At 40.6% G+C, this 14,487-nt stretch overlaps 1 protein-coding gene across 1 annotated transcript in view; it reads right to left on the bottom strand.

Annotated features, from left to right (window-relative positions):
- The window catches only part of NIM1K (NIM1 serine/threonine protein kinase), a 78,560-nt gene extending 69,211 nt beyond the window's left edge, over nucleotides 1-9,349 (bottom strand). Inside the window, exon 1 of the mRNA XM_032780820.2 lies at nucleotides 9,265-9,349. The gene's annotated coding sequence lies outside the window, so the exon portion shown is untranslated. The remainder of the gene's footprint in view (nucleotides 1-9,264) is intronic.
- Nucleotides 9,350-14,487: the final 5,138 nt, after the last annotated feature.

The raw sequence follows: 14,487 nt of genomic DNA, 5'->3' as shown, positions 1-14,487 counted from the left end.
CCATTTGATTTGTTCAGGGAAACAGGACTTTGTACATACATTGTAAATAAACAGGATTGTACCAAAGAAATACCTGACTCCATCATCAATTTCTCCACCTAACAGTACTAACCCGGAACACCTACTTGGGTTAAAAAAGCTAACAATTAATGTAACTGATGTTGCAAAATGATCTACATGCCATGGACGCAGTTGTGCCACCCTTATCCACAGTGAGTTGTCCCCTTCAAGCTGGGACCTTGTTCTAAATTCCTCAGTGCTCTGTTCCTACTTTTGCACCTCCTGGACTGACAATACTTTTAACCTTGTCTTCAGTTAAATGATTTTTTTTGTCTGAAGACAGGAAAACAAGGGCTCAGTTTCAATATGGCAAAACAGACACTCCACCGTATAAAGTGGCCATAACCGGAGGGCTTAAATGGTCCTTGCAGAATCCCTCCACTGAAAGGTGGTTCTCAATATAGCATATAGCTGGCACAGTGACTCTACGCTGTCCCCCACCGCCAGTGTAGAAGGAGGCTGAAGTGTGACTGGAATGCAATATGATCCACCTTTTCTATGCTGGCAGAACAAGCCACAGAGGGCAGTTACCAGATGGACAATATAGAGCAGCACTGGAGAAGGGCTGGCATAGAGTTGTTATGGAGAACTGCTCTATGGCTTTAATTATGTATTCTGTGGGGGTCCCTCATGGCTTCTTTACACCAATGGGGTGGCATAAAGTGGCCGTTTTGCCACACAAAATATAGGCCCTTGTCTTCCTCTTCTTCATGAAGCTAGATTTAAAAAGAAAAAGAAAACAGTTAAGGCTGAGTTGAGATTTCTACTTAAAACAAGACTAAAATGTCCATACTTTATAGTTTAATTAATGAATTTCATAGGAAATTTGTTATAATCGCGCCTCCAAGGACAACTGAATTTTCTAATTCATTTTCTGGATGACAAACTTTCTTACTTTTCCATGATAAACATTTAAAAATATTAAAAAAAGAATCAGCACTCATTGACTTGAATGATTTGAATAAAAGAATAGAAGACTCTTCAAACTTTTTATACATTTTATCTCATTGAAAAACTCATACGTATTCTACATTTCAGAAAATTAGGTTGTATTTAGCCTAAATTATTAATGCTTATTATATTCAATTGTTTTGATTATAGTCAAGACCATGCTGATAGCTCAGATCATTTTTAAGTAGTGCCAGTGTTATATCAGACTATTAACTAATAAAATAAACATAACAAAGAACAACGACGTACATATCTGCAGGGTCTTTTATACCAAAGGATTGCAAAGAGCTTTGTAAACATTAATAAAGCCTTAAAACACTCCTGTGAGGTACAGTAAGTATTAATATACCCACTTTGCATATGAGGAAATTGAGCTACTAAGGCCCGGTCTATGCTGAAAAGTTCAGATTGACATAGGTACCATGCTCAGCGGTGTGAAAAATCCACACCCCCAGAGCACCATAGATAAAGCCCCTGAATCCACAGTGTAAACATGGTTACGTTAATGGAATAATACTTCAGCTGACCCACAGGTGAGGTGGAGTTACTACAGAAACGGGAAAATCCCTTCCATCGCTGTAGTGTGCATTTACAATACAGTGCATAGTGGCACAGGTACGGTGCCAGAGCTGTGCCGCTGTAGCACCCGTAATGTAGACAAGGCCTAAGTGATGTGTTCAAGGATAAAAAGCAAGCCAGTGACCGAGACAGGAATAAACCCAAGAATCTAGATTCCTAGATGGCTGTTCTAACTTTACCAAAGTCTGCAGCTTTGCCAAACCACCAGACTAATGAGTCTAAGAAGCTTTTCTTACCCTCCTATTTTCTTTTGCTTCACATGGAAACAAAGTGCTTCATTTTCAATTTTCATCACATAAATTGAGCCGCTTGACTTGAAGTTTTTTGTCCTGGCCTTCCAGGTGCTACATAACTCTGCTCCACCCTATTGATTAGATGGTATCTGTTATGTTGCCTGCCACCCCTTTTTCTCTACTAGCACTATGAACAGAGCACTCTTCCTGAGCTTATACACCAGGCCATTCCTCATTCTATCCTTGAAAAAGCACTTAAATATATGCTTACTTTTATGCATGTGGGTAGTCCCACTGAAATAAACTGTTCACAAATTTGAAGTTAAACATATGGTTATGTGCTGTGCTGTATCAGGATATCAAATTGTTTTTCAACATCCACTTCTGCCATGACATCTATAAGAAATGAGCCAGACCTTCATGTATGAAAAATCTAATAACTGAACAAAACAAACAACAGGCAACCATGGTAGTAAGAAGACATAAACCAGTCATCATTTCTCTCACCATGTTTCTAGTAGATTTTATGCATATCCCCAGCCCTAGACATTCTATATATTAAACTCTTTGGGGCGAGGGAGAACTCTGCCTTCACATATATAAGTACAATACCTAGCACATTTTGGTTACTGCTGTAATTAATAATAATAATAATTTGGATTAACAAATTAATTCAAAGTGTAAATACCTTCTTGGGTCATATAATTTATTTGTTATTTGTATAGGTTTTTCGGTTGTTTTTTTTTAAGAAAAAGAATAAAAGGCATTTAACCCACCTGTTATTTAGTGGCTTGATATTGATGAGCTAATCTTGAAACTAGATTAACCTGCATGGATTAAAATGCCGCTTTACAGCTGCATGGAGTCATGGTTGTCACGACAACCAATAGACAATGTATCCTGCCAATCATCTCTCAACAAGTCTGTCTCCATGTATCTTTAACAGGATTTCTCACCAGCACTGACATACTTAGGATGATTTTATTTCAGATACCTAGATAGGTATATTATTTCAGATATCTAGATAGGTATAATCTCTAGCTCCCTTTAGACCTTAATAAATAGCAAAGTACTTGCAAATGCATTGCAATTAACAATTGGTGAGAAGAGCAACATTGGAAGGAAAGAGAGATCTTTGGTTATTATTTGATATGTATATTTATAATTCACTTCCATGAGATTATTCGTATTTTGAAATAGAGCATTCAGACAGGCTCTTATTTTATAAATCTAATCAGAATGTTTTTCTACTTTTCAAATGTATTGATTTCAGTTACAACACAGAATACAAAGTGTTCAGTGCTCATTTTATATTATTATTTCAGATTACAAATATGTGCACTAAAAAAAGATCAACAAAACAAATAGTATTTTTCAATTCATGTCATACAAGTACTTTATCATGAAAATGCAATTTACAAATGTAGGACTTTTTTGGTTACATAACTGCACTCGAAAACAAAACAATGTAAAACTTTAGAGCCTACAAGTTGAAGCATCAAGGGGCATCCAAATGTTTAGCATATCTGGCAAACAAATACTTGGCAACACCCGCTACAACAGTGTCATGTGAATGCCTGATCTCACTTTCAGGTGACATTGTCAATAAGAAGCGGGCAGCATTATCTCCCATAAATGTAAACAAACTTGTCTGTCTTAGCGATTGGTTGAACAAGAAGTAGGACTGAGTGGACTTGTAGGCTCTAAAGATTTACATTGTTTTGTTTCTAAGTGCAGCTTTGTAATAATAATAATAATAATAGTAATTCTACATCTGTAAGTTGCACTTCCATGATACAAGAGAGCACACTACATTACTTGTATGAGGTGAATTGAAAAATACTATTTCTTTTATCTTTTTTACAGTGCAAATATTTGTAATCAGAAATAATACTATGAAGTGAGCACTGTACACTTTGTATTCTGTGTTGTAATTTAAATCAATATTTGAAAATGTAGAAAAACATACAAAAATATTTATAATAAATTTAAATAGGTATTCTAATTACCATTTAGCAGTGTGGTTAAAACTGCAGTTAATCATGACTTTTTTTAACTATTTAATTTGTTTTGCATTAATTGCTTGAGTTAACTGTGATTAATTGACAATCCTAGAAATAATACAGTACTCCTGACATAAATTATGAGGAAAGAGGTGCACCTTGCTTGTTCAACCAAGGGACAGGGGTATCTATTTCCCACTCAGAGAACTAGAGAGCAGAGTTCTAATTCTTCCAATATCCTGGCTTCATCGAAGGTAAAAAGGGTTTTGTTCATAAGCCATAGAAAGGGAGTCAGGATGCCTGGTTCTATTCCCAGTTCCACCACTGACTCCCTGTAGAGCTTTAATATAACCTTTATCATTGAATATGTCTGTGCCTCAGTTATCACATTGGTATAAGATAATAAATATTTACCTAGTTCACATTGGTGTTGAGAAACTGAATTCATTAATGTTTGTACAATGCTTTGAAATACTAAAGCATAATACAAGCACTAAGGAATATTCTGGTCCTACACACTGAAAACCCACCTAGGGAATGAGAAATTGTAAGTTTCTCCCCATAGGATTTCTACAAGATAATTCCATTATTGGAGGCGAGCATCAAGGATATGGTTTAGGTCCCTTCTAAAAATGCAAAAGGTGTGGGGGGGTCAATTCCCCAAATTTTTTAATTTTAGTAGTTTGCCAGAGGCCAAGGCTGTACATGCAGATGCTGTGTGTGCTGTTCCCAGCTGTATGGGACTCTCCTCTATTCCCTATTAGTATGGCTACAATTTATACGCTCATGTTCATATTTGCTCCAATGAAAAACAAACATTTTTAAAACATAGCTCAGAATAATCCACTGTTTTGTTTTTATTTCCTGCTGGCTCAGCACTTCACCCAGGATGATATGTCACATCTGATTATGCCTGTGCCTGTGCTGACATACTTGTTCAAGAGGACATGTTATTTCAAAGTCCAGAAAACTCTACTATGGGGGGAATAGTGCCCACAGGAAAACCTGACCTTAGAAGCAAAAGGATATACACTCTGTTTATTGTGATGCCGCCACATTAAGCGGGGTAGATTCATGCCTGGTGTAATTTAACTGCCTTCATCATAGTTTATCATAATTATTTATTTGCACTGCAGTATCACGCTGAGGCCCAAATCATGGATCAGGGCCCCACTGTTCTAGATGCTGTACAAACACACAACAAAAAGATAGTCCTTGCCCCAAAGATGTTATAATTTAAAGAAAACTTTAAGATTACTTCTGCAGTTTTTAAACACGATACAATAAGATTCCAAACTCACAATTCCTAAACTAGTACATGAAAATCTAGAAATAGCAGCCTTCATGAGACCTTTTTTATATAAACCCATTTTCTGATACCCTTACAATGAATATTACCTTCTTCCCCAAATAGTCTAATTGACTGGCATCATCATGTGTGTTGCTTGAAGTCAGTGGGACTATTTTTAAGTAAAGTCTTCCTTACTGAAGAACTCTCAATGGGAGAAAAGCTACCAGAGTTTGGCCCATACTATATACAAATGTCAGGGTAAATAAATAGTGGAAAATTACACTCTTCCAACTTTAGCAGTTGGCTTGATCAGTCTCTGAAACTGTTCTGAATCTCAGAAAATGTTAGACGATAAACTATTTAAGATTAAAAATATCATTTAAGAAAAGTGATAAAAATATATTTTGTAAACAAATCAAGAAACCAGGTCTTGCTTTTTGGAAGTGTGCCAGTGAATTGGTACTGATAGGAAGTGCGGGAGGATGTACGTATGTATGACTAAAAGTAAATTTTATTTGATTGAATAATGTTTGTTACATTATAGACATACAAAGAATATAATTTTGTATAGTATTAATATAATATTGTACCCTCTTCTATCCTCCCTCTTACCCTTGGGAAAATTAAATTATTAAACACACACACACACAACTTCAATGAGTCTACACACAGTGTGTGAAGTTAAACTTCTGTGTACGTCTTTGCAGGATCAGAGCCTTAGATTTTAAATCTCTTGGGCGGGGATATGCTATTTTCTTGTAAATAACTGCATCAATCAGATGCTGCCATATACACCAATTACATATATAAAATTTTAATAATGCCCCAAGCCAGCATAGCATTTAACCATGTGCTTAACTTTAAGCATGTTCTTAGTCTCATTAACATATATGGAACTACTCACATCATTAAAGCTGAGCATGTGCATAGATACTTTGATGGCTTAGGGCCTAAACGCATAAATTAGGGGCCCTATTTTGCCTCATTTACATCATTTTTATGCAAATATAACTTGATTAACTTCAATGCAGTTACTTCTGATTTACAATTTCAATTTAAAAAAAATTCAGCTTTAATAATCTGCAGTGGTTTAAGAAATAATTTTTAATACACACCATCTTGACATTGGCCCTTTATCTTCACTTTTAATAGCAGGGTTTCTTTTCAAACGTCAGAACACTGTACTTGTATGACAAATCCTGAAATTCTGTCAACTCTCTGGAACATTACATCACAGATAGCTTGAAGAGATTGGGGTGCACTTTCTTTTTCTCCATATGAACAGCAGTAAAAACAAAGTATAAGCAACAAACAAAGAAAGCTGCTTAGATGTCTCTTCAGAATGAGGATTGCTCTGAATGCAATTGGCCAGTCTCCTAAATTGTTCTGTAACTCAGAAAATGTCAGGGGCAAGGAAGGAGCAAGGGAATGAAAGTGCTGAATAAAGACTCAAGCACAGACAGTATATCTATTATAAATGGATAAATGTGGATACAAATGGATAATGTAGAAATATTTCATTATGATATCATGTACTGTAATACAAAGGAAATGTATATACCAGTCACCTTGCAGAAACAGAAGAGGCAAATCTTGTCAGGGGAACAATAATTTTATCTGGTTTACAGGGGCCAAAAAGATCAGTAATTCTATAAAAGATAAAGGAATGCTACCCCAAAGTACTTAGATTGTAGATGAAAACTGAGCAGCCTAGAAATGTGTTTATTATAGATTATAGTACTAGATTCTAAAGTTAAGCACAGCATGTGGGAATATACTGTACAGATTTTTTTAAGTACCCATGGTTAGATTCTTTGCAGCGTTTTTTTTTAAAACTCAGGTTGGCATAGAGCAAAGGGAAAAATATTTTTGTCAGTTTGTTGTAGACAATATTTACTTTTAATCCTGCTCTGCCTAACGAGGAGGATTCATAACACAACCTCAGAGTTGTGAAAGAAAAATCTGAGAACTAGAGTGCCATCTTATTGCATAAAATAGTTTCATTTAATCAGCAGGACTACTTGTGGAGTAAGGTATTAGTCTTATGTGAGTCATTAGAAATTTGATATAAAATTGTTAGGCACCCTTTAGAAAAAAGGTTTTACTCCAGATCTTTCTTTTTTTTCATGACAACACCAAACAACTACTAAAACAACAAAGTATTTCCATGGTCAAGAGTCTCCAGATGAACAGACAAAAGGAAGTTGATCCAATGCCTATTGAAGTGAGTGGGAATCTTTCCAATCATTTCAAGGAGCTTTGGTTCACCCCCTAAGTTATTTTACATGACTAAGAAAATTAAAATAGAAACATAGGGGGAAGGATTGCTATTACATACAAAAAATACCACATTAGACCATTAAAGATTCATGATTAAGCACTCTAAAGTTACTCCCCCCCTTGTATGTATTACAGTATAATCCTTAATTAAATCATATACTGCATCACAGACAATATACAGTGCCATTTCCCCTCCAACTGTAGATTCTCACAGATATTATCTTGCAATTGTTTTTCATTCTTCTTTCATTAGCTTCATTCTCATAATCCTGCTCTATGTCAATACCCAAGAAACAGTCAATGTGTGGCTGAGCAGGATGTGACCTTAAGAGTTTTAACTCAGCCACATGAAAAAACAATTTTTGATCAAAACCAAATTTCCCAGGAACACTCAAAGGCATTTCTCCTCAAGTGGGTTTATTTGCATGTCACATTTCAGGTTCAGATTCCAAATGTGGTACTGTTCCATTTTAATAGTGAGGAAAGTAGTATTTTCATTCTCATTTTCAAATACAGTTGAACAGTTTTTGCTCAAATATTTTGCACAGAAAATCAATGGGGGGCAGAGGCAATGCCCTGATATTTCAGCCCAAAAGGTGGAATTTACAGAAAGGTGTAAGATGAAGAAAGAGGTTCAGAATGGAAACTATTAAATAACTCTACTATAATCACTGCAGTCACCCGCTGCTACAACATAAGCAAACTTTTCTTCTTTGATACATTTATAGGCCCAGATCCTCAACTATGTCTGAGGGACACACAGCTCAGCTCAGGAAGAGGACATGCAAAAGGTGGCCTTTGCGGTCCTCCAATACTAGGCTCGCTGTGTGCCGGTTCAGACCTTTTGTTATCAATTGGGGGAGTCCATAACTACTCTACAGATCCCAGAAAACCTTGATCATACTCTTGAAGTCAGCATCAGGGAAGAAGGACAGGACAGAAGCAACTATGCCAGCTCTATGCCATCAGATAATTCCCCCTATGCTAGGGAGATATTCCACCCTCCCACCTGGGTTGGTTTTGCCAGCTTTAGGCTGCTTTGTACCAGTGGGACAGTGCAAAGCAGCTGTCACACTCCACCACAGCAAGTGGGCCCTCGACTGCAGATGACTGAACATCTCAAAAATGCTTTGCAGAACTAAAACGGCCAACAGTCTCCTTTAAGTTTTCCATAGGAAAAACATGACTTCAGAAATGACCTGAAGAAGAGCTCTGTGTATGCTCGAAAGCTTGTCTCTCTCACCAACAGAAAGTGGTCCAATGAAAGAGGTTACCTTGTCTCCCTCTGACTTGACAAGCACTAGGAACACTTGGCTTGGTATACAGGCTGTGGAACATGCTGCAGCCAGGGATGCTAGAGGCAATGACCTCAGTAAGCCCTGAAAGGGCAGCTAGGGTGACCAGATAGCAAGTGTGAAAAAGCAGGACATTTTGTTTTTTGCGGGGTACAGCTGCCTATATAAGACAAAGCCCCTAATATTGGGATGTTTGGGCATCAAACTTTTTATTTTAATTAATTACATCTCAATATGCTAACATAAAACAATGGATTGTTTGAAATACATCTGAAAGTTTTGCAGGGTGCAGCATAAACTCTCCATTCAGTCTCGCCCCACATCCTTCCAAATCCTTGACAACTCCTAGATCCCAACATCTTCCCATGCATCCCCTTTGCTCCCCCACAGCCTCTGCTGCCTCTACTCCAAACATATCCAGCCCCTCCATTTACACCCACACCCCCTAGCACCTCTCCTACACACCCATTCCGTTCCAGCCGCCCTCCTCCTCACCTTCCCTCCACTTGGGGGGCTGCTCCCCCCATCCTCACTTCGCATCCCAGGCTAATGGAGCGCTGCTCCCCCCTTACCTGCGCAGAGAGGCTGCAGGGTTGCCCCAGGCCGGTTCAGCGCCCACTCATTGCCGCCCCCTGCCGGCCGGGGACACCAGGCTGGCTCGCAGGCCGCGGGGAAGAGGGAAGCAGAGCTGTCAGGGGGATGCGAGGGACGGAGGGCGGGCGGCAGGGGGCAGGCCCTGGGCAGGGCAGGCCGCCGGGCAGCGGAAGGCCGAGCTAGCTACTAGAGCAGCAGCCCCCGGGGAAGGCCGAGGGCCGCGCGCGGGGCATGGCGAAGCGGAGCCCGGGGAGGCCCCGTGCAGCAGCACCGCGGGGAGCCAGCCGCCTGTGCACCCGCTCCGCCGTGGGAAGCGCCCTTCGGCTTTGATTGGCGGCAGCGGGAGGCGGCCCCCGGGCTGGGGGAGGCGGCCCGGGTGAGGAGCGTACCGCACAGCCAGCCTGGCTACCGCAGGGCTGCGGTGCGCTCGCCGCGCGGGAAGCCCAGGGTGGCAGCTGGTGAAACGCGTTGGATCAAGGAGGACCAAGATCAGGGGCATCTTTTTCTAGGGCAGAGCTACTCAGGGTGGGGGAATAGGTGCTTTAAGAAACTACAATGCAATTAGCCAGCGAGCCGCTGTTTTCCTCTACAACCTTGGACAGCTCCGCTCGCTCGCTTTACGTTACACAGGCAACGCTTTCTAGGCAAGGGGTAACACGGTGGTCATGGTCCTGCAATCACTTAACTCAGTGGGCTTCATCAGGAGTTTCAGAGACTAGGACTGAAGATCAGCATTGATTCGGGGAACCCAAAACACAACAGTCTAATAATAAATAATACTTTTCATTAAAAAAACATAATTCATCCTGGCAACAATCCCTTAACCTGGATAAATAGGTATTAGCCCCATTTTATAGATAAGGAAACTCAGGCAAAGAGAATTTTTTTTCCAAATTGTGGCCTCGTTTTCATGGGTTCAACTTGAGTTTACAAAATTGGCATTCACACTTGCATTGTATGCAGAATCAGGATTCTTGCACTACTGAGTAGGGCTACAAATCACATAGTTACAGGTGCATGTAGTTCACTTTGTATTTACAATACAATAGAGGGTTTAGACGGCATCCACAAAAGAGTGATTGTTTTATGTTGCAGAAGTCTTGTAAGTCTACCATTCTTTTCTGATTCCTACCCCAAATAGCTTCAGGAGTTCTGGTAACAAGTATCTGCTGAAGTTTTAAGTCCAGATTGCTTGCTGAGGCTCTATAAATGGTGGTAGTGTATATTTTATAGATGAAGCAGTTAGTGATGCTTTCAGTTAAAGTTGTCCAACACCTTCTCAGACCTTGTTTTCAGTTGCTCGTAAATGTATTAAACTTTGGGGTTAAAAGAAAAGAACAGTACACCAGGCCAAGTTATGACCCTGTGAAAATTTCAATTCACACATGCTCAGACTTAAAAGTTTGGCAGCTAAATACTTAGGGCCGGTGCAACCATTTCGGCGACCTAGGCGGTCGCCTGGGGCACTAGGATTGGGGGGGGGGGCACCATTTTCTTTGGCCACAACCACGGCGGCCGGATCTTTGGCTACCCCAGTTGCTGCCGGCATATAGGCGAAGGAAGATAGAGCAGGAGAGCGTGGGGAGGGCTGCCTGCAGCAAGTGGGGGCCGGGGGCAGCACGCAGGGGAACTCCCGGCCCCAGCTCACCCCTGCCCCACCTCCTCCCCAAGCACGCCATGGCTGTTTCACTTCTCCCGCCTCCCAGGCTTGCAACGCCAATCAGCTTAGGCGCTGCAAGCCTGGGAAATGGGAGAAGTGAAGCAGCGACGGTGTGCTCGGGGTGCTCATGCTCGTGCATGGAGCAGGGGTGAGCTGGGGCAAGGGGGTGCCTCAGGGCAGAGGGTGGGGAGCTGCCACAGGGAGGGGGTGCTTCACGGCAGGGGCACCGGGGGAGGGAGGGCCCAAGGTGGAAGTTTTGCCTAGGATGTGAAACATTCTTGCACCGGCCCTGTAAATACTCAGAGGATTCCATCTATGCTCAGTTTACTGCATCCTGCAGGAGCCAAGCAGGAGTTAGCCTGGAATTGCTCCTCCTAACAGCCAAGCACTGCTATAGCACTAGGCACAAGAACTGAAAGCAGAGAAATTCTCTTTCTCCTGTGCTCCCATTGCCAATCTGCTGAGGCCAGGCAGCAAGGAAACAGCCTGACCAGAATTCAGAGCTGTGAGGAGCCATTCCTAGGAGTAGGGTCATGGGGAAGGCTGGGCCAAAAAGCTAGGAAGGGCCAGCCCTAGGGGAGTGCAGAGCCTGGGGCAGAAGTTATGGATTCATTTCTTCCAGGACCCACTGCGCTGGCCCATTGCACTGGCCCGTGGGGCCACCCAAAGCAAGGGGCCTAGAGCAGTTGCCCCGATTTGCCCTACCCAAGGGACAGCTCTGGGTGTAGGAAGGACAGGCTGGAGGGACAGGGGCAGAAGAGTCAGTAACCACTAGAACACACTGCCTTCAGAACTGGACTGGACCTCAGCTTTCCTGAGTCTCAACATTCCTTTGCTGTCACTAAACAACTGTGAAACTTGGTGGAAAAATGTTGCTCTCATTGCCCTCTAGTGACTGGCCCACACTGAGGATAATAGCCTACTGCTGCTAGCATTACTCTTATTTCATCAAGCAGTGGTCTGTACTGTGGAACTCAAGGTTCCAACCCTGCCACAGAATCATACGGGTGTTACTATGATGGAATTTCTATTTGCTTCGTTAAAAACCCAGGAAGTTACATAAAACAAAACAAAAAACCCCCCACCAACCTGAAACCTTACATTAAAAGAACATCAAGGATGCAAAGTCAAGCCCCCAAAAATTAAAAAATACCAGAATTAAGGTTGCCTGCGCAATCTTCATTCAGAGTCCTTGTGCTTCTGCATTACAATAATCTTTAATTACATATATTCTCCACCCCTTCTTTCTGTTGTATCTATGTTAAGTTTGTTTGAGGGGAGTGGGGGAAATCACTGGAGTTTCAAGCTGAGGTAGATGCCTCTGCAGATTTTTTCTTGACATCTCTCTCTTCTCCCATCTTCCTTTGTCCCTACATAGTAACACAAATTGCCATACTGGGTCACACTGTAGTCCATCCAGTTGAGTACCCTATTTCTGAAAGCGGTCAGTACAGATATTTTGTAACTTTGCAGGAGGATACAAGAAATCTGACAGAGGGATGTGATGGATTACCTTCCCTCAAGTGAACTTTTGCCTACTCCCCTCAATTATCAGTTTTTGTTTTAGCCTAATATGACTGTGGTCTGTTATTCCAAATTAATGTCAATTTTTTCTTGAATTCTACTAGGTTCTTTAACTCAGCTCTAGTGCTAATCCATTCCCCATACTGATTATGCATTACATAAGTGTATTTCCTTTCCTTAATTTGAAAATTAGCTGCCTTTATTTCATGTGTCTTCTTGGTTCTTACATTATGAAAAAATGTAAGTAGGAGTACCCTTTGTTCTGTACATTTATCCACTCAAATTTCCCCCATCCAAACCAATCCCTTTCTTTTCCCCCCTCTGATTCTTGCCTCTATTGCTAGAGCACTGCTTCACCACCACTGAATCAGGTATTTCATGGTGTCCCACTGGAGATCTGCTCCTTACCCTGTGGAGGAGCATGTTGATTAGCAAAGAGCATATGCTGGGGGATAAACAGGAATGTGAGCAATGTGTGTCTAGAGAGCAGGAGTGACTGAAGGATATAGGTAGGTGGCATCATATGACCTAGGGAAGTGATAGCAGCCCTGGTCATTTTTACACATCCTACAAACTCATGCAAGACCAGCCTTTGGTTTCTATAAATTAGTAAACTATCTGCTGCCGGTGGGTGTTCAGCGGATGCCTGCTACAGGGTAAATACACACTACACTCTCTCGAAGAATTTACCTCTGGACTTCGTGTTGCTTTCTGTGCATGACAAACCCCTCTCCACAACTCTTACCTGTGTAGGCTCTTTCTCCAAAATTCACTGCTGGATACTGTACACATTTTGATTCTACACTGGACCAACAATTTACCTGAATTCATTTTAGTTTCATTTCAAACTTCTCCACTACAGTCTTTAATTAAAAACACACAATTCATGTTAGCAGTAGTAGGAGACTCCTTACATTGCACATGCTGATCATATATAACACTTTGCCATTTTTACACAGTCATTGGCACTAGCACATAAATATCTACAAAACAAATCAATATTTAGGCTGCCATTATAAATATTCATTTTTGTCTCTACTGTTTTTTTTTTTTTTCTGGTGGTTACTAGAAAACAATTTTAAAAGCTCCTGCACCAATGTATTTTAACAAATCCTGACAAAAAGATTACTTCTGAAGATTGTTTTAACTGCTTACCTATTTAATGTTTCTAAGATTTAATATTCCTAACATTTACATTAGAAAAATTAGTGACTTACTTTCAGTTAAAAATTAATGGAAGCTGGTTACAGTGATTTGACAGAAACCCTAAACTGGAGATTTGATTGACTCCTTTTTCTACTCTTTTGTGAAAAGCAATAAGCCAAGTTCTGCCCTCAGTTGTATCTACACAACCCCACTGATTATCCCCTCTTTTAAAAAAGAGATAATTATAATGTTATGGGTGTAAAGCAGCATAAATAGAAAGAGCGCACCCACTATATGTTGTGCCATGTTATCTTTCAGAACCTTACATATATCCTGTTTAGTGTGGAATATTTGCTCAAGGGAAATGGTGGCAGATAGCAAGCATTAGACTGAGACTAGATAAAGCACTTGAGAGCATACTAGAGGGAATAATTCTGCACTTTCAGGAAAATGAACAAGATAGGTCTGGGGTCTGCAGGATTGCTAGAATTCTGTGAGAAATCATCTGTATAAGTTTTCCTTTTCAGATACGAGGAAAAAGTGGTCTGATTTTCAAAAGTGCCAAATCCCACTAAAGTCATTGGTAGCTGAAAGTACCCACCACCTTTGAAAAGTCAAGCCAACATCCTTTAATGAAGTTCTGCATGTAGTAATGGGTTATTCTGTCAAAGTGGATCTGCACTAACTCCACTGCCATTACCAAGATCACAATCTAGCCAACAGTTATTTATTACACTGCAAAGAGTAGGAATGTTTTACATTAGAACTAAACTGAATTACATTGTTACCTGCTGTGTATATTGTACAGTACAAGTACTCAAACTAAAACACTTGTTTCCTAATATAGTGACGGAAGCAAGTAATGTCACAG

Source organism: Chelonoidis abingdonii, chromosome 6 (assembly GCF_003597395.2).
Source record: "Chelonoidis abingdonii isolate Lonesome George chromosome 6, CheloAbing_2.0, whole genome shotgun sequence".
Taxonomy (NCBI): Eukaryota; Metazoa; Chordata; order Testudines; family Testudinidae; genus Chelonoidis; species Chelonoidis abingdonii.
Note: the sequence above shows the minus strand (reverse complement) of the source record. Positions and strands in the feature narration are given on the sequence as shown.